We start from the raw sequence: 22,098 nt of genomic DNA, 5'->3' as shown, positions 1-22,098 counted from the left end.
GAAGTATTGGCTGTGGCACCAGCGCTCCAGTAATATTGGTGCGGGTGTTGGTATTGGTGCAGGTGTTTGTGTGATTGTTGGTGGTACTAATATTAATGATGGTGGTTTTGGTGTGGGTGCTATTATTAGTGGTTTTGGTGGTGGCCAAGTTATTGTTGGCGCTGGTATTGGTGTTGTGTAGCTCTGATGGTTGTGTTGTATTGGTGATGGTATTGATGGTGATGTTCGTGTTATTAGCTGTGGTTTTCGTAGCAGTAGACCAGGATGAATAGGTGATAATGGTGGTGTGGTATGTTATCTGGTGGTACTGGTAGTTTGTGATGTTAGTGTTGTATTGATGGTAGCATTAGTGGTGCTATCGGAGGTGGTGGTGGTATTGCTTTGATGGTATTGGTGGTATTAACATGGGCACACCTCCTAATTGGTTTTAGAACATTAGGACAGTGTGACCCCAAGGTGGCGATTTAATGTGGTGAACACATGCAATTTAAAGGCCATGTTAAGTTCAGACTCCCACTCATATCACAGTAAAAGCATTAAAAAGCCATCTCTAGTAAAAGAGTTACTTTCTGTATAAACAAATGCATGTGATAAAAGGGTGACCATTGACTGTAGTTTTAGATGTAAAATAGTCCTCATGCACTTGAATGCAAGTGCTCCACAACAGACAGAATTATGCACCAAAACAGCCAAGAGCATGACAGCAAGACAAAAATGCTGCTCTGGGCTGATCTAAGATGTAATTCACAAGTTTGCAAGCTGTCCAAAAAGACCAATGGTTTAATGGGACTGACCCAAACCATGATTAAAGACAGCTGTGCATCTCACCCATGTAAGAGCTATTGGCTCTGCCAATGTCTTTTATCCATGTTGTACAGTAGAGTGGCATAGAGGAGAGTGGTGTAGAGGAGAGTGAATTAGATTAAAGTGGGATAGAGTAGAGTAGCATAGAGCTGAGTGGAGTGGCGTAGAATGGAGTGGCATAGAGTACATTGGAGTAGCGTAGAGTAGAGTAACATAGAGGGGTGTAGAGTAGAGCGGTATAGAGTGGCATAGATAGGCTGGCATAGAGTGGAGTGGCATAAAGCAAAGTGTCAAACGGTAGACTGGCGTAGAGTGGTGTAGAGTAGAATGGAGTAAAGTAAAATGTCATAGAGTGGCATGGCATAGACTAGAGTGGTGTGGTGTAGAGTGGTGTGGAATGATGTAGAGTGGTATGGAATGATGTAGAGTAAAATGGAGCCGGTAGAGAGGAGTTTTGTAGAGTGGCGCACACTAGAGTGGTAGGGAGTGGTGTAGAGCGGAGTGGCTTAAGAGTGGCATGGAGTGGCGTAGGGTGAAGTAGAGTGGCATAAAGTGGCGTGGAGGGCAGCTGTGGTCTGTGCAGGCAACAGCTGTGGGGCGGCGGGGCCGCGTGGGGGGATTTCGAGGGACGATGCAGAGGGGAAATGTATTATTTATTAAATGTTCCCTCTGCATCGTCACTCAAAATCAACCCCCACACAGCCCCAGCGCTGTTACCTGCACCATCCTCGGCTCTTGGAGGGACATAGAGTAGAGTGGGGTGGCATTGTAGAGTGGAACGGCGTAGAATAGAGTGGCGTAGAATGGATTGGTGTAGAGTGGAGTAGCATGGAGTGAGGTAGAAACCAGTAGTGTGGCGCAGAGTAGAGTGGAGCAGTGTAGAGTGGTTTGTAGTGGCGTAGAGTGGAGTAGCATCGAGTGGAGTGGTGTACAGTGGTACATTTGTGGGTGTAAGTAGCCAAATCGTTGATAGGCATGGCACATACGAAGAAAGCCTCTCCCCTCAGAATCTACTTTAGGGCTGCAGTTGAAGCTCCCTCCCTGTGTCTGTGCTTCCTGAAAGTACCTTTATTTCGTAGCTTGGTCTGAAAATTGGAGGAGAGCAATAAGGTCTTTGGAAGTGACTTTTAAGGGGTGCACGCTGAGGTCCACAGATTAAACTGGTGGGACAACCTACTATGGGTATATATGAAGTCGGTGCGCATGTGTGTAATAAATACACACACACACACAAATTACACATATGCAAAGAATTTAAATATTTTAAGCAGACTGAAATTAACATTAATAACAGTCTGTAAAAGGGTTAGTGATATTTCGCATCTTTGAATCACTTATTTTTTCCTCTTCACATCACTTTCTTCTGCAGTATCTCAGTTACACATTTACACACTAGTTTTCCTCACATCTTTCTGAAACACTCCATCTGTATATCACACACCTCGTCACTTTCCCCATTAGCACCTTCTTTTCACTCTCTGCTGTATATACTTCCTAGCATCCCATATACTTCACCACCCCCACACACATCCACATCCACTAATCTGTCAGCAATACATTTTCTTTACCTTTCACCCTGTCAATATTTTGACAACTATGTATCTTTTTCACACACTTTCGGATAGAACTGCGATTACATTTGACACATCTGACCATTAATCTCAATCATGGCATATTATAAAAACCCATCCACAACGTGAGCTTTCACGGAACACCTTTAGTTGACATGTTTCACAGTATGAGAATCACACGAGTAATATGTTAAATGAAAAAAGCTTAATAACACAACTTTTATTCCAGCTGCACTGTCACCCAGTGGAGCGGCACAACAAAGGGGTGTGGATAGTTACAGATGGAGCTCCTGTCCTAACTGCCATTCCCCCGCCACTTCCATCCCGTAAAGGAGCCACTAGACGAGAGTCATAGATACAGGGCCAAAAAATCGACATATGAGTATCATAACAAGGACAGGATTTCTTTAACTCCCAGTGAACCGTAAAGGCATATTGCCTTTATCATTGGCTTGACACAAAATCTACTGTGGCCCTATTGAGGTGCAAATAAGCAAAAGAGACATGTGCTGCTATATTTTGCTTTGTTATTATGAGCATATGCCTGCAGTGCTTAGATGGCGCCATTTTTTCTTTTTTCTGCTTGTATTGATTTAATTTATCTTGCATATGTTGTTGAGTGTATGTTTTATTGCAGTTGTCATTAGGCATCCATTCATAAAATTGCAAATGCATACAAAGTTTCAGTTGGCAAAACAAAATACTATCTCTCAAATGAGGCCTTAACAAGGATGCTCACAATGCAAATCTTGTATACCTGCAGTTTTTCAGAGAAGGTAATCAACACCTAAAAGCTTGTGCATTCTGGTAGAGATTCCTTGAAAAAATAACCTGAAGGCTTTAATACAAAATAATTAAAAAATCACCCTCAAAAGCCAATTGACTTTTAACATATGTGTTTCACAATAAATGTATCAAGTCTACTGCCTATTTTGTAACATTTCATAATAAACAGATTAGGCTTATTGCCATGCTCATTGTCTTGCCACCATAACCACTCAGTCCTGCTGGTTTGAGTATAAGCTTTGCCACAAGCCAAAAAGTGCAATACAAGCACTCTATTTAGTCGAAACACACTCCGGCCCGATCAGATCCTCTACTCAGGAAAACCCACATGTTGGTGGAGACTAAGGACCACTCTCCATAGTACTCTGGTAGCTCTTTTTTGTTAAGCACTAAGGTCTAGTGACAGCTACACTTTCAAGGCAGATCTAAAAATGCATGTGGATTATTGTACTCCTAAATATCCCATACTGCTCTCAAACAAACAACTGCACTCTGAAGTCTAAATTTACTGATGAAAAGGGAAAGAGAAAGGGAAAGGGATATGTGTTGCTCTCAGAGAAAATCAAACACTGTAAATAAGCTACTCATTTGTGACACCTTAACAGTGCCATGTACGTGACCCGGAAATTTCAAACTCCACCCAATTAGAAGCTTGATAGTTGGCTGCTAGCTCATGCAGCTGGATAAATAAACAAAACAATCACTGCTGCATGGAGGGAAAACCCTTTTTTTCTGTGGAAGCACACAACTTCTACCCAATCAAATCATGTTCTTATGCCCCCCAACATGTGGACAGGGCCCAAGCCTCTCTCTTTAATTCTCCTGAAAGCTCTTTTTAAGGTTGATCACATAAGGTCTGGCGAAAGCTGTGCTTTGTGCTTTAGTCATCTGGGAATACTGATAAATAGCACATATTCTACACTATGTACCAGACGCTCTGTTAAATAGCACAGGTTATGTAAGATGATTTTTCCTGTTGCCCTCTTAAACAGTATAGCTTTAAAATTAGTTGAGTGATGGGTTAAATACCAAAGATGCACTACATTGTTTTTCTGAATTCCCGGTTAAATATCTCACATACAGCACATAGCTGGCTAAATAGCAGATTCTGCACTATTTATACTGATATTCTGTCAATGAATACAAATTCACCTGTAAGGTTTCCCATTAAATAGCACAGATTCAGCACTAGTTATTTGTATATATACATAGATTCTGCACTGTTTATACACGTAATAAAGGGCCATATGTATCAACATACCCTTTTGCGATACCTTAATAGCGATTTTTAAGGAATCGCTATTTAGAAATCGCAAAATGGTATGTATGAAGAAATTAGCTATTTTTAAGCGATTCCTTAAAATTCCTTAATTGTGATTAGCAAATTGCTAATCGCAATTAAGGAATAATTTGCAATTCATTTCTATGGGCCAGGAGGCCCATAGGAATGAATGGGAAATTATTCTCAATTTGCGATTCGCAATTTGCCAATCGCAAATTGAGAATAATTTCAAGGGTGCAGGGGTGTCTCAAGAACATCCTGCTGCACCCCTGAAAATGACATGTGTGCGCATATGGCGCACATACATGCCCTAAGGGCATGTATGAGCGTCACATGGCACCATTGGATTTTCAAAAAAATGCTTTTTTAAAAGAATTCGCAACTTACCACCAACTAGAAGTTGGTGGTAATTTACGATTCCTTAAGGGCATTTTGGATTTTTTTTTCCTTGATACATTGCATTTAAGGAATCGCAAAATTTGCGATTCCTTAAATGCAATCGCAAAATAAGGAATGGCAAATTTTGCGATTCCTTATTTTGCACCCAAATTGTTTGATACATACCATTTTGCGAAAATGGGTTCGCAAATGCCGAAATTCTGTGAATTACGGCGTTTGAGAACCCATTTGGCCTTGATACATATGGCCCAAAATTTTTAATTTACCACACTTCTGCCATTACAAACTTTAAATAACGGTTTTACTGTTATCCAGTATAATGACACTAAAGACAGCCTGTTAAAAACCACAGATCCTTTAGCATGACGGTGTACATGATATCATACCAACAGCACAAATACCAAAATAGTAATGGAAAAACACGTTTAAGAAAATGAATGCAGCGACACGGAAAAGGATTATGTTACTTACCCTGTAAGCATCTGCTTTTTGCATGTAGTGCTATAGATTCACATGTTCTGCATATTCCTGCCATCTAGTGTTGGGCTTGGACTGTTGCAACTTATTTTTCTTCAAAGAAGTCTTTTGAGTCACGGGGTATCAATTTCTGCTCCTCTGATTGTAAACGTGCATGGGCACCACCTCCATTGTTAGATTGATTTTCACCCAGCGGGTGAGAGAAGGTATGATGTAGTGAGTAGGACGGTAAAATGGCCATGCAGGTTGTATAAATAATTATATAGGTTGAAAATATCTGTAGCAAACACTGGCTTCTGGGTTAGAGGGTGGGTGCATGTGAATTTACAGCACTACATGTGACGAACAGATGCTAACAGGGTAAGTAGCATAATCAGTTTGTAGCTTGTGTTGCTGTAGATACACATGCTCTGCATCGACTGTAAAGCAGTGCTAACCTAAGGGGTCGGTTACTAGCTAGTGCATGGTGCAAAATTCTGAAAGATTGACTTACTCTAGCCAGTTGCCATGCCAGACCGTCCACACAATAATGTGTTGTGAAGGTATGTGGAGTTGACAATATGGCAGTTTTACAGAGGTCAGCTATTGGTATGTTCCTAAGGAAGGTTATAGTGGCGCCCAGTTTGCGGCTGGGGTGAGGTCACGGGTCCTTTAGGTTTCGATGCATCTGATTATCCACCTGGCTGTACCTGTCCTTTGATATGCTGTGACCTTTATGAGGCAGCACAAAGACAACAGAAAGCTGTTGTGTTGTATGGAAGAGCTGTAACCTGTCTGTGTAATACATAAGAGCACACTTGACGTTAAGTGTGTGTAGTGCTCTTTCTGCTACGGAGTCAGGCTGAGGGAAAAAAGACTTGGATCTCAATTGTCTGATTCAGGTGAAAACGGGAAACAACCTTATGTAGAAATTTGTGGTTGGTTCTAAGGACAACCCTATCATTGTGGGCCTGCAAAAAAAGCTCTTGCTGTATGAGTGCCTGTAACTCACTAATGCACCTGAGGGAGGTTATGGCTCCTAGCAAGTTAACCTTACAGGAGAGGAACTGTAAGGGGCAAGAGTATGTTGGTTTGACAGTAGGACCCCTGAGTCTTATAAAGACAACTTTGAGGTTCCAGACTGAGGCAGGTGGCACCCTTATGGGATGACCATTTGAGTCCTTACCTAAAGGCTTTAACTAAAGTACTCTCGAACAGTGAGGAGTGTTCCTGTTCTGCCTATATGGGATGATAGCGATCAGGTGTAGCCGAATCGAGGTGAGGCTGTTCCTGACTTTTGCAAATGCAGAAGATAACAAATGATGTCTTGAACCTTTTGTGTAAGAGGGTGTTTGTGGTTAGAGCTACAGTAGTATATAACACTTTTGCACTTACCAGCATAGCATGAGCGAGTGGAGGTCTACAAGCTCCTTTTAGTATATCCATACACTCTTGAGGCACATTAAGGTAACCAAGCTCTCGAATGTCAGGAGCCAGATTATTTGGTTGAGCTGCCTGGGGTCCGGGTGTCTGACTCTGCCTTGGTTCTGTGTGAGAGGGTCTGGGCTGTTAAGAAGCTTCTCAAGTGGAGCATTAGACATCTCTAGAAGGGTTAAGAACCATGGTTATCTGGACCACATGAGTGAGGGTGGCAGATGTTTGCTGAAGTTTCCTTACCACATCTGGTAGAAATGGGAGAGGGGGAAAGCATATGCAAAGATTCCGGACTACTTCATCCACAGTAGGCTGGGGGTGTGGTAACCTGGAGGCGAAGTTTAGCCATTTCATGTTTTTGCAAGAGCCTAAGAGATCTATGTCTGGCACTCCCTACCGATGAAAGTAAGGGAGTAGGACTTGTGGGTGGAGTTCCCACTCATGGACTTGTTGATGTGGCTTTCTAAACTGGTCTGCAAAGTTGTTGTTCACTCCTGGAAGGTACTGTGCTAGGAGATGTACCTGGTGGTGGATAGCCCAATGCCAAATTTGCTGTGCTAGGGCTCACAGTTGAGAAGATTGTGTGCCACCATGCTTTTGCAGATAGAACATGGTGGCCATGTTGTCTGTCCACACGACTACTTTGCCATGAATGTCTTAGAGAAATGCTTTGCAGGCTAGGTGTATAGTAAGGGTTCCAGGTGGTTGATGTGGAGACCCTGTTGATGAGGTAGCCACAGACCTTGGACGGTCATGTTGTTTGATGGACCCCTCCACCCAGCAAGTGATGCATCCGTGGTGATGCTTACTTGCAGAACTGGGTCTACAAATGGCCTGCTCCGCAAGAGGTTGTTGCTCTGCCACAACTGCAGAGAGCAATGGGTGCTGGCCCTTACCAACACTAGATCTTCTCAGTGACTCACCGCTTGTGAACATTGTGCTCACAGGTACTCTTAGAGCAGACACATAAGGAGCCATTGCGTGAGGGACCATGGCTATACATGAGGCCATCATCATCAAGTGTAGGAGGGACATCACCATTTGAACTATGAGTGGACGGAGACACTGGAAATAATGGAGTAGCTGCTGGAATGCTGCTACCTTTTGATCGCTTGGATAGGCTTTGGGCATGACTAGGTTAAAACTGACCCTAAGAAAAATTGCAGCTGAAGGGGAGGCTTGGTGGTTCGGACTGTAATGTGCAAGCTGTAGACCAGGGTGTGATCTAGGCATTCCTGTTTGCTGGCGCTCTTGATCAGTAGGGGAATATGTGAGTCTCCCCTCTTCTGAGGCGGGCAGCTACCACTGCTAGGTATTTGGTGAATTCACTTGCGGCTCTGTTGTCTCTGAAAGGTAACACTTCAAATTGGTAATGCTGACCAGTTTCCATGAAGAATAGGTGGCGCTGATGGGCCAGATGGAGGAGTGATGGGCCAGATGGAGGAGTGATGTGAAAGTAGACGTCCTGCAGGTCCAGTGCGGCCATGAAGTCACCACGCTGCAGCAGAGGGTTGATATCCTGCAAGGGAACCATGTGGAAGTGTTCCGTAAGGATGTATCTGTTGCGAGGCCTGACATCAAGGATTGGCCCGAGTGAGACGTTCTTTTTAGGAATGAGGAAGTAGAGGGAGTAGGCACCTTTGCACTGGTGTTGAGGGGTACTTGCTCTAAGGCTCCTTTGAGAAGGAGTGCCTCAGCCTCTTCTTATAGAAGGACAAGGTGTTCTGGGCTGAGGGTGTGTGTGCACATAGGATGCCTGGTGGGGCTGAGGTGAGTTTGAGGCACTAGCCCTGCTCAATGATAAATACAACCCACCGATCTATTGTGATTACCTTCCAGTGATGATGAAGTCCTTGGAGCCTTCCCCTGACAGATGTAGTGTAATCAGAAGCATGCGGGGTAAGTCAATGTTTGAATGTGGGGGCTCCATTGGAGGGGGTGCCTCTTCCTTGGACCTTGGAGTTGCCACCACTGAAGGTGCTCCAATGTGTATCCCCTACCTCCATATTGGTAATATGCCTGCTGGTGTCATTGGCATAACTGCATTGGGCCGAAGGAGGTGGTTTTGGACCCACTCATTGTCTGGACAGTGGTATTTGAAAGGAACCCATGGCTTTGGTGGTGTCTGTGTCTTTCTTTATCTTTTCCAGCACCTCATCAACCCTTGAGGCAAAGAGGTGCTCTCTATCAAATGGGAGGTAGATGAGATATTGTTGGGATCTTTAGCTTAAAGCCAGAAATCGGCAGCTAGGAGTGGTAGCAGAGGAGGACAGAGGCATTTACCCTTATGGCAGCTGAGTCCAGCTCACACCATGTGGTGGTGTTAAATAAGATTTCTGCCTCCTCAATAATCTCTTCTCCCCTCTTGCGATATTTTAAGTGAGATGTTGGAGCAAGGCCTCCATTTTTTCCCTTTGGGCTCGGTGTAATGCAACAGGAGGTCCTCTGAACTGGCAATTCACCAGTAAATGACAGCACCAACTCCCTCCCTTTTAGCATCACCTGTGGTTTTGGCTGCTGCTCTCTTTTGGGTGGTGGAAACCACCAGGGAATCTGGTGGAAGATGCCCTTTGATTCTGAGAGGATCTGATGGTGCTGATTAAATATTTTCTCAATCCTGGGTGTTAACAACCAGGATTTCACTTAAAAATCTCTGGGGCTGACTTCACTATGCCCTTCAACATAAGGAGAAACTGGAGGAAGCAGTTGGTTCTGGACAACGTCTCCACCAAGTAATCATCATCTTCCAGGATGACGTTCATATTTACATTGTGAAAGGCAACTGCCTGTCGGATGACACAGTGGTATACAGTGGTATCGTCAGGTGGGGAAAACCTAACAGGGACGTGCTGTAGGTCAGCGTTCCCTGGGGCAACAAGTCATAGTCCTCCTAAGGATCGTCTGTAGGATATGGGTAGATGGGCACCCTAAAGTCTTCTGCTGCAGAGGAGGGCTTAGGGCTGCCTGAATCCCTGCGAAGGAGTTGCAGAAGGTAAACAAAGAAGACGTGCAGGTAGTGGAAGCTGGGTGGGAGAGGAAAGGGGGCTCACCGCTTTCTCCTTTATTCGCTTGGCTGGTGCCAGTTCAAGAGAAGTGTCCAATGGTGGAATGTCCGCAAAGGAAAACTACAGCATTTTAGGCAAAGTCTTTCCTGTGGCAGAGATCTTGCCTGTGCGGGGAAGAATGATGATGCGTCGCTTTCTGTCATCAAGCTCTTGTTGGAGCTTCTCAAGGGTGGGCCTCTCCTTGGCATCGGCCAAGGATGGTCTAGGACCAGACTCTAATTTTGGAACTGACTGTTCCTTTGGATTTGACTGATGTGTAGACTTCGATGTCTTGGTGCAGAGATGTGCTCCCAGGCTTGAAGGCCGATGGGTTTGGGATGGGGGGGGGGGGGTTATGGCCAAGGCTTATGGCTGGAACCCGTCTCAGCTCTAATGCCTTGCCTCAGCGCTGACCTTATCCCAAAGGCGACGGAGGATTGGGTGGTAGTCTGGGAATTAACCGTACTCATGCATCTGAGAGGAACTCAGGGCGAGGTTCGGTGTCGACCAGGCGCGCAAAACCCATTGGTCTCAAAGGGCTTCAGCCTCCCCCGTCGTGTGTGGCAGCCCGGGATGAGACACTTCCCGGGCCCGCTCACAGCCGCACCGAGCACTTCACAGGTCTTTAAAACCCTTGTGCATGTTAGTGGGGCTTTGTTGTTGTTTCACCCCTTCTAAGAGCCCCTGCAGCTCGACTCTGCTGATTGCCTAAAGATTCAGCCCCCCCCCCCCGAAATTTTTTCTTAGCCCCCCTGCTTCTCTGAAGATGTTAGGAGTCTTAGATGATGAGCGGTACAGGTTGTTGTGGGCCTAACGCCTGCCTCTCCGTTGCCAATGGGTCTTCTTGCTCTGAAGGCAGAGCAGGAGTCGCAGGGGGTGTCGGTGTCCTCTCGGGAAAGGCACAGATTACAGGCTGCATGGGGGGTCAGCCCACGGATAATGAGAGAGGGGCTGAGAGCATCTCTCGAAGGGTGACCTGTGCCTTTTCATTCTCCAGAGGAATCGATTAGGAATGAGCAGGGCCCTGAATTTTTGGGGCACCCAGAAGGCAGAGAGCCCAGACTTCGAACACGATATCTGGAGCAGTATGAGTGAAGGAGATGAAAATGGGACGAGGCGTCAAGTGGAACTCTTCTTGGCGTCAGGAAGGAAGAGACAGGTTTTGAGACCGCGACGATCAATATGGAATGCGTGGGAACCAAGAGAAACATCAATGTGTGTCCGAACTTGATACCAGAGAAAAACTATCTAACAAAGGAATCGGAGCCCATGTGCATTCACTACCAGACGAGAAATCACTGATACCTCGTGACACGAAATGCTTCGAAGAAAAACAAGTTGCAACAGTCAAAGCCCAACACTAGATGGCAGGAGTATGTAGAGAATGTGTATTTCTGGATGCCCTTTTCCACTACAACGAAAAACGGTTCTTTTGTTACACAACAATTGCCTGCATGGTGCAGTCACAGTCGGTTAGCACAATGGGGTAATGTATAAGCTCCTGAAATATTCTCGTGAGCTGTAGGTTATATGGTGGCAAAAGCATATTTATTTTGCAGAGCGGTGAGCCGAGTTATTAACTTGTTTATTGTGGCTTCAGAAATCGTGTGTTCTAATTGTTACGACTTGCCCATATGGTGTGAATCTGGGCTAATGACACCCTGTTCTGTCTTTCACAGTGCTGCCATAAAAGCAGTAAAAACATGAACACTCTAGCACAGGGTTGCTGCATGCCTGTAACTTCCATTCCAGTTAAAAAACAAACTGCAAATACTGCTCAGTTATCTTAAAAGGGATATGCCTGCCTCTATTTATTATTCATTTCTTCTATTCAGTCACGATTAAAATCTTTGAGTACAAATAAATAACAACATAGTTTAAAAAGGTTCTCTGCCATGCATCATACAAGCAGTATTTTCAGTCCCGTTTTCATCTTTGTGGGGTGGAGTTCATCTTCTCTCGGGTCCCATACAGCAGCAGCTCCTCACCTAAAGCGGAGGAGCGTCGCCCCACTGCTCTACCATGTTATCATTTTATTTTTCCCGTTCCTGCTTAGGTGCGGGTGAGCGGGCTGGCCAGAGCCGGGGAGAGGAGTGGTGAGCACACTAAGTGCACATGATGGTTTCACTGGCTGTCTTGAGCTGGCCAAACAGTCATGCACACTTTACATGTTCTCCATCGGCTGAATCGCACAACCTGGGTTGGGAACATGCAGAGCCTCCCAGTCCCTCTCTGACCTGAGATCAATCACAATGCTGCTATAACGCCGCGGCATGATTGGCTATTTATTTATTTATTTATTTATGTAGTTTATAGAGCGCACAGCTACCCCCGAAGGGGTGTCCCGGCGCTAGAACCTGAGCCTCCAGAAGAGAAAAAGGAGCATAGAGCATGGAGAACAGTAGGGTAAAATCAGAGTCCAGAGAAGAGCCAGGTTTTGAGTTTGGCTCGGAAGATGGGTTCGGAGGGACAGAATCTCAGATCGATTGGCAGAGTGTTCCACAGTTTTGCCGCAATGACGCTGAACCCTCTGCCACCCATTCTAGAAAGTCTAAAACGGGGGGAGATCAGGAGGCGGAGGTCATTGGATCTCAAGGATCTGATGGAGCGAGATATAGAGACACGTTTTTTCAGGTAGTTGGGACCGAGGTCGTTGATGGCTCGGTAGGTAAGGGTGAGGATCTTGAACTGGATACGGCTGGCCACTGGAAGCCAGTGGAGTTCCTTACGATACGCGGAAACTGATTGGCGGTAGGGAATATTACCAATCAATCTGGCCGCCGCATTCTGGACAATCTGAAGCCGGTCTAACAGATACTGGGGGGCACCAGCATAGAGGCTGTTAGCATAGTCCAGGTGGGACGTGATGAGGGCTTGGGTAACTGTACGGCGGGAATCCAGAGGGAGATAGGGGAGAATTTTTTTGATCATGCGCAACTTCAGGAAGCAGGCAGAGGTCACTTTGTTGACCTGAGTTTTGCATGAGAGGGAGTCGTCAAACTGGAAACCCAGGTTACGGGCGGAGTGAACGGGAGAGGGAGCGGGATCAAGTGCCGAGGGCCACCACCAAGAGGAGGGGATGGGATCTTTCTGATTGAAGAACAGTACCTCCGTTTTGTCTGCATTCAGTCTGAGGTGGTTAGCAGTCATCCAGACACTGATGTTGTTGAGGCACTGGCGGAAGTCGGTGAATGCGGAGTCCGAGTAGTCTCTGAAGGAAAACACCAGCTGAGTATCGTCAGCGTATGAGACCACCCTGACTCCGTAGGACTCCACAACGTCGGCCAGTGGGGCAAGATAGACATTAAAGAACAGGGGGCTGAGGGCGGAGCCCTTTGGTACACCGCATGACAGGGGTTTTTCCTCCGATTTGAAAGGCCGCAGCAGTACCCTCTGACTTCTTCCGGGGGGGAAGGACTCGATCCAGCTGAAAGCAGTGCCGCCAATGCCTATCTGTTTGAGTCGGTCAAGGAGGATGGGGTGGGAGACCGTATCGAAAGCTGCGGACAGGTCGAGGAGGACCAGCATGGCCTCCTCGCCCCTGTCCACGCATTCCCGAATAGTTTCCGATACTTCCAACAATGCCGTCTCGGTGCTGAATCCAGCTCTAAATCCGGATTGTGAGTCGTGCAGTAGAGCGAGGTTTTCCAGATATTCCGTAAGTTGCAACTGCACGGCTTTTTCCAGGACCTTTGCGGGTTTGGGGAGAAGGGATATGGGGCGGTAGTTGGCGAAAACAGTGGGATCTGCATCCGCCTTTTTCAGGATAGGAATCACCAAGGCCTCCTTCCAAGTGGTAGGGAAGAAGCCATGGTGAAGGGAGGCGTTCCAGATGGAGAGGAAGGAGCAGGCTAGCGAGGGCGCCAGTTCTCCCATGAGTTTCGCAGGGACAGGGTCAGAGGGAGCGCCGGATTTGCAATGGGTAAGTAACCTAATAGCATCGTCCCGGTTGAGTTTATTGAAGGAGAGAAGGGACGGAGAAGCTGGGGGAGTAGTGGGGGTAGGCAGGGGGACTAGCCCTTTAGGGAAGGAGACACAGAGTTTGTTTATTTTTTCAAGGAAGTAGTCTGAGAGTCCCTCGCATAGAGCCTGACTCGCAGTGTTCTGAGTGGCCCTAGCCGGAGGATTAATGAAGTCTTTGACAATGGTGAAGAGGGTTTTAGACGAGTTTTTGGCCTTGGTAATTTGAGAAGAAAAATTATCTTTCATAGCGATTTTTTTTTGTTTGAGGAATTTTTTCAGGGCAGATCTGTAGGAAAGTTTAGCTTCTGGGTCATAGTTTAGTCTCCACTTACGTTCGAGTGCTTTGCATCTGCTTTTCTCCTCACGGAGGGAGGTAGAGAACCAGGGGGCGGAGGGTCGAGATCTAGTGGAGGTAATGACTTTCTGGGGAGCAATGGAGTCAATAGCATTGACAAGGGCAGCATTTAGCCTAGAAACATTTCCATCAATATCAGAGGAGAGGTGCTCCGTCTGGAAGTGGAATACCGGATCCAAGGTGGCACATGTGACTTTGTGCCACTTTCTTCCCAACTCCTTCCTAGGGGCCAGGGGGGCGGTTTTCCGGCCGCGGGCAAGAGAGAAGGGGATAAGATAATGGTCGGACCAGGTGAGGGGGAGTGGTGGGAGGACAGTGATAGTCGAAAAATTGGCGAATATGAGGTCCAAGGTGTGACCCGCCACATGAGTGGGACCGGCGACTAATTGTTTGAGGTTTAGGCTTTCCATAGTTTCCAACAGATTGTTCGCCTTCACGCAGAGAGGATTGTCTACGTGGAGGTTAAAATCACCTAGGACTAGAAAATATTGGTGTTTGAGGGATAGATCAGCCAGTTGGTGGGAGAGGGCAGTGAGAGAAGGGGAGGTGGCGGTAGGGGGGTTATAAACTAAAGTGCCAGCTAGAATAACTGCCGCGGAGTCAGATATAGAGAAGTACATGGCTTCAATTATACCAATATTAGTAAGTTTGGTAAAGGTCAGCTGAAGATAGGATTTGAGGATGACGGCTAGTCCGCCTCCAGATTTACCACCAGCCCGGTTCATGCATTTTATATCGTATCCTGGGGGGATGGCCAGATAGATGTCCGGAGAGGAGGAATCAGTGATCCAGGACTCAGTGAGGAATAGAATATCCCACTCGTCAGAGGAGATAGACATCCAGATGTCATTGGCATGACGGGGGAGAGACCGGCAATTGAGCAAGCCAGCTTTCAGAGTCCGGTGGTTAGATGAGGGGGGCTGCGGTGGGGGACGAGGAGGCAGGCAGGGTAGGTAGGACGGGAGAGTGAAGTTGCATTGAGGGCAATGGTAAGGAGTGGATTCTAAGTGGTCTGGGATGCAGCGGGTGATAGCCGAGCAAGGGGGGGGGTTTAGTAGATGTAGTTGGGTGTTGGTCCAACACGTACGGGTAGAATCAGTGGAAAAGGCAGGGGGTCTAGCCCTGGGCCCGGTCCAGGCCCGGACGGGCCCAGACGGGCTTGCCTTTGGCGCGCCTTCGGCGCGCTGACGGCGCGCCCGCTGCGCCCGTCCGCTGCGCTTCCTAGCGAGACACATAATTTATGTCTGTGAGGAAGGGCGTCATGGGGGTGTGGCCAGCTGAGGTGGGCGTGTCATACGTGGCGCCTCGCCCTCAGTAATGGCGAAATGAAGGATTCGTTGCAGCGCTATATCCGCTGTTCGAGTGCAAGGGGTGAGTGAATTAAAAGTACAGAGTATCACACAGCACACAGAATAAGTTTTAAAATTGCAGGCTCACTCCCGGCTTCCGCCTCAGGAGACTCACGATTCGAAGTGACGCGCTTTCCAGCTGCGCGCACTTATATGGTCGAATAAGGGGGCGTGGCCAGCTGAGGTGGGCGTGTCATACGTGGCGCCTCGCCCTCAGTAATGGCGAAATGAAGGATTCGTTGCAGCGCTATATCCGCTGTTCGAGTGCAAGGGGTGAGTGAATTAAAAGTACAGAGTATCACACAGCACACAGAATAAATTTTAAAATTGCAGGCTCACTCCCGGCTTCCGCCTCAGGAGACTCACGATTCGAAGTGACGCGCTTTCCAGCTGCGCGCACTTATATGGTCGAATAAGGGGGCGTGGCCAGCTGAGGTGGGCGTGTCATACGTGGCGCCTCGCCCTCAGTAATGGCGAAATGAAGGATTCGTTGCAGCGCTATATCCGCTGTTCGAGTGCAAGGGGTGAGTGAATTAAAAGTACAGAGTATCACACAGCACACAGAATAAGTTTTAAAATTGCAGGCTCACTCCCGGCTTCCGCCTCAGGAGACTCACGATTCGAAGTGACGCGCTTTCCAGCTGCGCGCACTTATATGGTCGAATAAGGGGGCGTGGCCAGCTGAGGTGGGCGTGTCATACGTGGCGCCTCGCCCTCAGTAATGGCGAAATGAAGGATTTGTTGCAGCGCTATATCCGCTGTTCGAGTGCAAGGGGTGAGTGAATTAAAAGTACAGAGTATCACACAGCACACAGAATAAGTTTTAAAATTGCAGGCTCACTCCCGGCTTCCGCCTCAGGAGACTCACGATTCGAAGTGACGCGCTTTCCAGCTGCGCGCACTTATATGGTCGAATAAGGGGGCGTGGCCAGCTGAGGTGGGCGTGTCATACGTGGCGCCTCGCCCTCAGTAATGGCGAAATGAAGGATTCGTTGCAGCGCTATATCCGCTGTTCGAGTGCAAGGGGTGAGTGAATTAAAAGTACAGAGTATCACACAGCACACAGAATAAGTTTTAAAATTGCAGGCTCACTCCCGGCTTCCGCCTCAGGAGACTCACGATTCGAAGTGACGCGCTTTCCAGCTGCGCGCACTTATATGGTCGAATAAGGGGGCGTGGCCAGCTGAGGTGGGCGTGTCATACGTGGCGCCTCGCCCTCAGTAATGGCGAAATGAAGGATTCGTTGCAGCGCTATATCCGCTGTTCGAGTGCAAGGGGTGAGTGAATTAAAAGTACAGAGTATCACACAGCACACAGAATAAGTTTTAAAATTGCAGGCTCACTCCCGGCTTCCGCCTCAGGAGACTCACGATTCGAAGTGACGCGCTTTCCAGCTGCGCGCACTTATATGGTCGAATAAGGGGGCGTGGCCAGCTGAGGTGGGCGTGTCATACGTGGCGCCTCGCCCTCAGTAATGGCGAAATGAAGGATTCGTTGCAGCGCTATATCCGCTGTTCGAGTGCAAGGGGTGAGTGAATTAAAAGTACAGAGTATCACACAGCACACAGAATAAGTTTTAAAATTGCAGGCTCACTCCCGGCTTCCGCCTCAGGAGACTCACGATTCGAAGTGACGCGCTTTCCAGCTGCGCGCACTTATATGGTCGAATAAGGGGGCGTGGCCAGCTGAGGTGGGCGTGTCATACGTGGCGCCTCGCCCTCAGTAATGGCGAAATGAAGGATTCGTTGCAGCGCTATATCCGCTGTTCGAGTGCAAGGGGTGAGTGAATTAAAAGTACAGAGTATCACACAGCACACAGAATAAGTTTTAAAATTGCAGGCTCACTCCCGGCTTCCGCCTCAGGAGACTCACGATTCGAAGTGACGCGCTTTCCAGCTGCGCGCACTTATATGGTCGAATAAGGGGGCGTGGCCAGCTGAGGTGGGCGTGTCATACGTGGCGCCTCGCCCTCAGTAATGGCGAAATGAAGGATTCGTTGCAGCGCTATATCCGCTGTTCGAGTGCAAGGGGTGAGTGAATTAAAAGTACAGAGTATCACACAGCACACAGAATAAATTTTAAAATTGCAGGCTCACTCCCGGCTTCCGCCTCAGGAGACTCACGATTCGAAGTGACGCGCTTTCCAGCTGCGCGCACTTATATGGTCGAATAAGGGGGCGTGGCCAGCTGAGGTGGGCGTGTCATACGTGGCGCCTCGCCCTCAGTAATGGCGAAATGAAGGATTCGTTGCAGCGCTATATCCGCTGTTCGAGTGCAAGGGGTGAGTGAATTAAAAGTACAGAGTATCACACAGCACACAGAATAAGTTTTAAAATTGCAGGCTCACTCCCGGCTTCCGCCTCAGGAGACTCACGATTCGAAGTGACGCGCTTTCCAGCTGCGCGCACTTATATGGTCGAATAAGGGGGCGTGGCCAGCTGAGGTGGGCGTGTCATACGTGGCGCCTCGCCCTCAGTAATGGCGAAATGAAGGATTTGTTGCAGCGCTATATCCGCTGTTCGAGTGCAAGGGGTGAGTGAATTAAAAGTACAGAGTATCACACAGCACACAGAATAAATTTTAAAATTGCAGGCTCACTCCCGGCTTCCGCCTCAGGAGACTCACGATTCGAAGTGACGCGCTTTCCAGCTGCGCGCACTTATATGGTCGAATAAGGGGGCGTGGCCAGCTGAGGTGGGCGTGTCATACGTGGCGCCTCGCCCTCAGTAATGGCGAAATGAAGGATTCGTTGCAGCGCTATATCCGCTGTTCGAGTGCAAGGGGTGAGTGAATTAAAAGTACAGAGTATCACACAGCACACAGAATAAGTTTTAAAATTGCAGGCTCACTCCCGGCTTCTGCCTCAGGAGACTCACGATTCGAAGTGCTAGGGAAGTCTAAAAGCCTGTGTGCTTTCTGGTTCCTGCTTTCTGCTCCTGGACTCCTGGAGTGACCGAAGAGAACAGAGAAGTTGCGGCCAGCCTGTAGGTAAGTGTTTTTTTTTCATTAGCCCCCCACCCTCCTACCCGCCACCCCAGTTAAGTAGCGGCTGCCACTGTTCCCATACCCCAGCTGCTAGCTTGTGTGATCTTCTGCATGCTTTAGTGCTTACAAGTAGCCCCTCTGGCTTTAATGCCTATTCCTTAAAACCAAGAGTTCCACGTACTCCATGTGATTGTGCAGGTAGATGTTTGGTATGTGACTCATGCATATATTTTAAGGAGAAAAGAACCAGTATTTCAGTGTGTGAGGAAAGAGTAATATATTATTACATTTCATCATCAATATCAATAAACTTTATTCGTTTTTATACATAAAACCATAAAAGTCGTACAAACATCAATAAAACATCTTCAAGGTTACAGAATGACAATTAAAATGCATCCCAAATCATCTAAACACAAGATAAAGATACTGAATATCAATACAAAAGTTAATCACAGCTTGCCCTTAGTCTGGCGGCGACCCGTAAAAAGTTAAGGATGTACAAAACAGTTTCCTTAGATAGAAGTTGTAAAAAAATAAAAGTTGGTCGCACCCTCCTGAAACCCACTTTTCTGAGAATGGGGATAATAAAGGACTTTCTAGGAACAGTATAAAAAGTGCAAAACATTAAAAAGTGCATTATGTCCTGAGGAGACTCACCATCGCAGCCACAGGGCATGAGGCACTGACCTCTGTGGGAACCACGAGGATGTGCTAAAAGATAGTGAAAGAGGTCGAGCCTGACCTCGTCAATAAAAAGCGGTCCTGAATACTTTTAAGCCCTAAAAGATAAGGCTCAGTGGTTGGCACGGTTTTCAGCGCAATGTACTTACATACGCTAGGCTTACACAGCTCTTTCCCCTCTCTATCACAGTGGCACCTTCTTACAAGGCACTCTTTGGCCCAAACAAGATCCCTCTTACATGTAAGCTCGGGGTTAGTAAATAGTTCTGCTCTGCCTAGCCTGGAGAGGCCTACTCTAATGTACTGAAGCCAGCTGATACGCGAGACATGGTCAAGGGAAACAGGGCCGGACTGGGAACCACAACCGGCCCCGGCAATGTGCAAGGCTGCCCCTCCCCCCCTCTTCCCACTCGTGGGGGGGGGTTGGAGGCTCCTTGCCGGGGCCGGTTTTTGGCCGATTTTGGTACAGGGACGATCTTGCAGCTATGCTGGAAAAACGGCCCTGTAACAAAAACCGCCCCAAAATCACCCCCCGCCCCCCCCCCGTGCAGCGCACCGGGGGATTGCCCAGTGCCCCCTATGGCCAGTCCGGCCTTGAAGGGAAAGTCAATCCCGTAGGAATTCTTTACTAACTGTGTTCTCTTGCTTAGCCCAAATCTTAAGCCACAGGGCCACGGGACAGAAGGCCAGTTCATCTTAGAGGAAAGACATCCCCAGCTCTTCGTGCACATCGTAGGACGGGGTGCTTTGCTGGACAGAAAGGACCCGTTGCAAAAAGGAGTTTTCAGCACTTTGCACAGTCCCTACCTCAATGTGTCCCCAGATCTCACTCCCGTAACTGGCCTTTGAGATACATTTGGCTTGATAAATTTCCAAAAGATCCCCTATTGGTTTACCTCCCACTCTGCTGTCAAAGTTAAAAACAGCTGCAGAAGCTTTCACTAAGACCCCTTTCTTCCAGGTAAGCAGGGGGCACCAACTCAAGGAGTCGTCAAACACTACTCCTAAATAGAAGAAGACATTAGTTTTAGGTATAGACGGGGGTCCCAATTTAAATGTGGACTGCTTAGCCGTACGGGGTCCCACCTGCATAATATACGATTTAGAGTGATTAACTGACAGGTCCAAATCCTCCATAAATAGGGCAAAAGAGTTCAGGAGAAGTTGTAAACCTGTGGCTGTCCTTGCCAGGAGGACTGCGTCCTCTGCATATAAGAGAACTGGCAGGCTACGATTGCCTACCTGGGGACAGTCAGCTTTTGTCACCAAAAGTGCCTTCTCTAGGGAGTTTATATGAATGAATGAATGAATGAATGAATGAATGAATGAATGAATAAGGTATTTGTTGAGCGCACGGTGGCCGAGCGGCTTCCTGGCGCTGAGAGCTCTACTGGACAGAACAGAACGGGGCTGAGGAGGTTAGCAGGAGTAGGCCTGGGCAAACAAAAAAGTTTTAAGCGCTTTGCGGAAGTGTGAGAAAATGGGGATAGAACGCATGGATAGAGGAAGGGAGTTCCAGAACCGGGGGGCAAGAACAGAGAATCTGGTACCACCAGTGCGGGATTTGCGATAGCGGGGAACAGTAAGGAGGGCAGAAGTAGAAGAGCGGAGGGTACGGGCAGGGGTGTGAGTGGAGATCAGGGTATTGATGAACGCCGGAGCAGAGCGATCAACAGCCTGGAAAACTAGGCACCCTAGTTTAAATAGGGATCTCTGCAAAACAGGTAGCCAGTGAAGTGATTTGAGGACAGGGGTGATATGGTGAGTTTTGGGAAGATGAAAAATAAGGCGGGCAGCCTGGTTCTGGATTGCTTGATCATCCAGAATGAATACTGCAATGGTGGAAGCTTGCAGGATGTAATGGTGGAACACACCCGCAGCGGGCACCTACTGAACGAGCTGGAACTGAAGGAGATCCTGCTACAGGTGTCCATGGGGCTGAAGTACATCCACAGCTCTGGCTTGGTGCACATGGACATAAAGCCCAGTAACATCTTCATTTGTCGGAATTTGGAATCTGGTGACATCGGTCAAGAAGAGAGCAGTGGGGAAGAAGATGACTTCTTATCTGCCCGTGTGGTATACAAAATAGGTGATCTCGGCCAAGTGACTTCAATCACGAAACCTGAAGTGGAAGAAGGGGATAGCCGCTTCCTGGCAACTTAAATTCTTCAAGAGGATTTTGGCAATTTGCCCAAGGCTGACATCTTTGCCTTGGGCCTCACCATTGCCTTGGCAGGAGGAGCAGAACCAGTGCCCCGCAATAACGACACCTGGCATCTTATCCGAAAGGGCAACCTTCCACGTGTTCCACAGTGCTTTTCAGAGGCCTTCTATCAGTTGCTTCAGAGCTTAATTCACCCTGATCCTATTGCGAGGCCTACTGCTGCCCTTTTGGTGAAGCATCCCGTTCTACGGCGTTCCGTGGGGAAGGCAGCCCAGCTCCAGAGGCAGCTCAATGTGGAGAAGTTTAAGACGGCCATGTTGGAAAGGGAGCTACAAGCTGCGGGTCGTGCGCAGCAGTTTGGAAAGCAGAATACTATGGACTACTTCCATCCCCCTCAGACCGATGTTGTATACAGGCAGAGGACTGCAAGACGTATGGTGGGTGGTAAGAATTCTCGCTCACTGAGTTTCACCTGTGGAGGGTCCTGAGAAGATGAACAACATCCGGTCTCCTGTAGAACCACAGTTTATCACCTGAACGTTCCTGCTGGGACCCTGAACTTTAAGCTATGTCAAGGAACATACGCAAAGTATTTAACGATTTGAGAACTTCAAACGTCAAGATTTTTAATTGTATTTTAAGTTCCCGAAGTAGGATTCTACCAAGAACTAAGACTTTGAGCTGAGACAGTTGAGCTGGACATGGGACAACCAACTTTGTAAGTTACACTGTTTGGTGTGTGAGGCGCAGTGCCAAAACCTCTAATTTTAAGGGATGCCCACGAACAAGCTGTTTCCATAATCAAGACGGGAGGTGATG

General features: G+C 47.7%; 1 protein-coding gene and 1 pseudogene across 4 annotated transcripts in view; one reads left to right on the top strand and one right to left on the bottom strand.

The window, feature by feature from the left end:
• The window catches only part of RGL3 (ral guanine nucleotide dissociation stimulator like 3), a 448,342-nt gene that overhangs the window by 90,830 nt on the left and 335,414 nt on the right, over nt 1–22,098 (bottom strand). The gene's annotated exons all lie outside the window — the stretch shown is intronic.
• LOC147748505 (wee1-like protein kinase 2-A) lies at nt 20,889–22,040 on the top strand (annotated as a pseudogene).

This window comes from Lissotriton vulgaris, chromosome 1_1 (assembly GCF_964263255.1).
Source record: "Lissotriton vulgaris chromosome 1_1, aLisVul1.2, whole genome shotgun sequence".
NCBI classification, from domain to species: Eukaryota; Metazoa; Chordata; class Amphibia; order Caudata; family Salamandridae; genus Lissotriton; species Lissotriton vulgaris.
The sequence above is the reverse complement of the archived record's forward strand: the minus strand, read 5'-3'. Positions and strand labels throughout refer to the sequence as shown.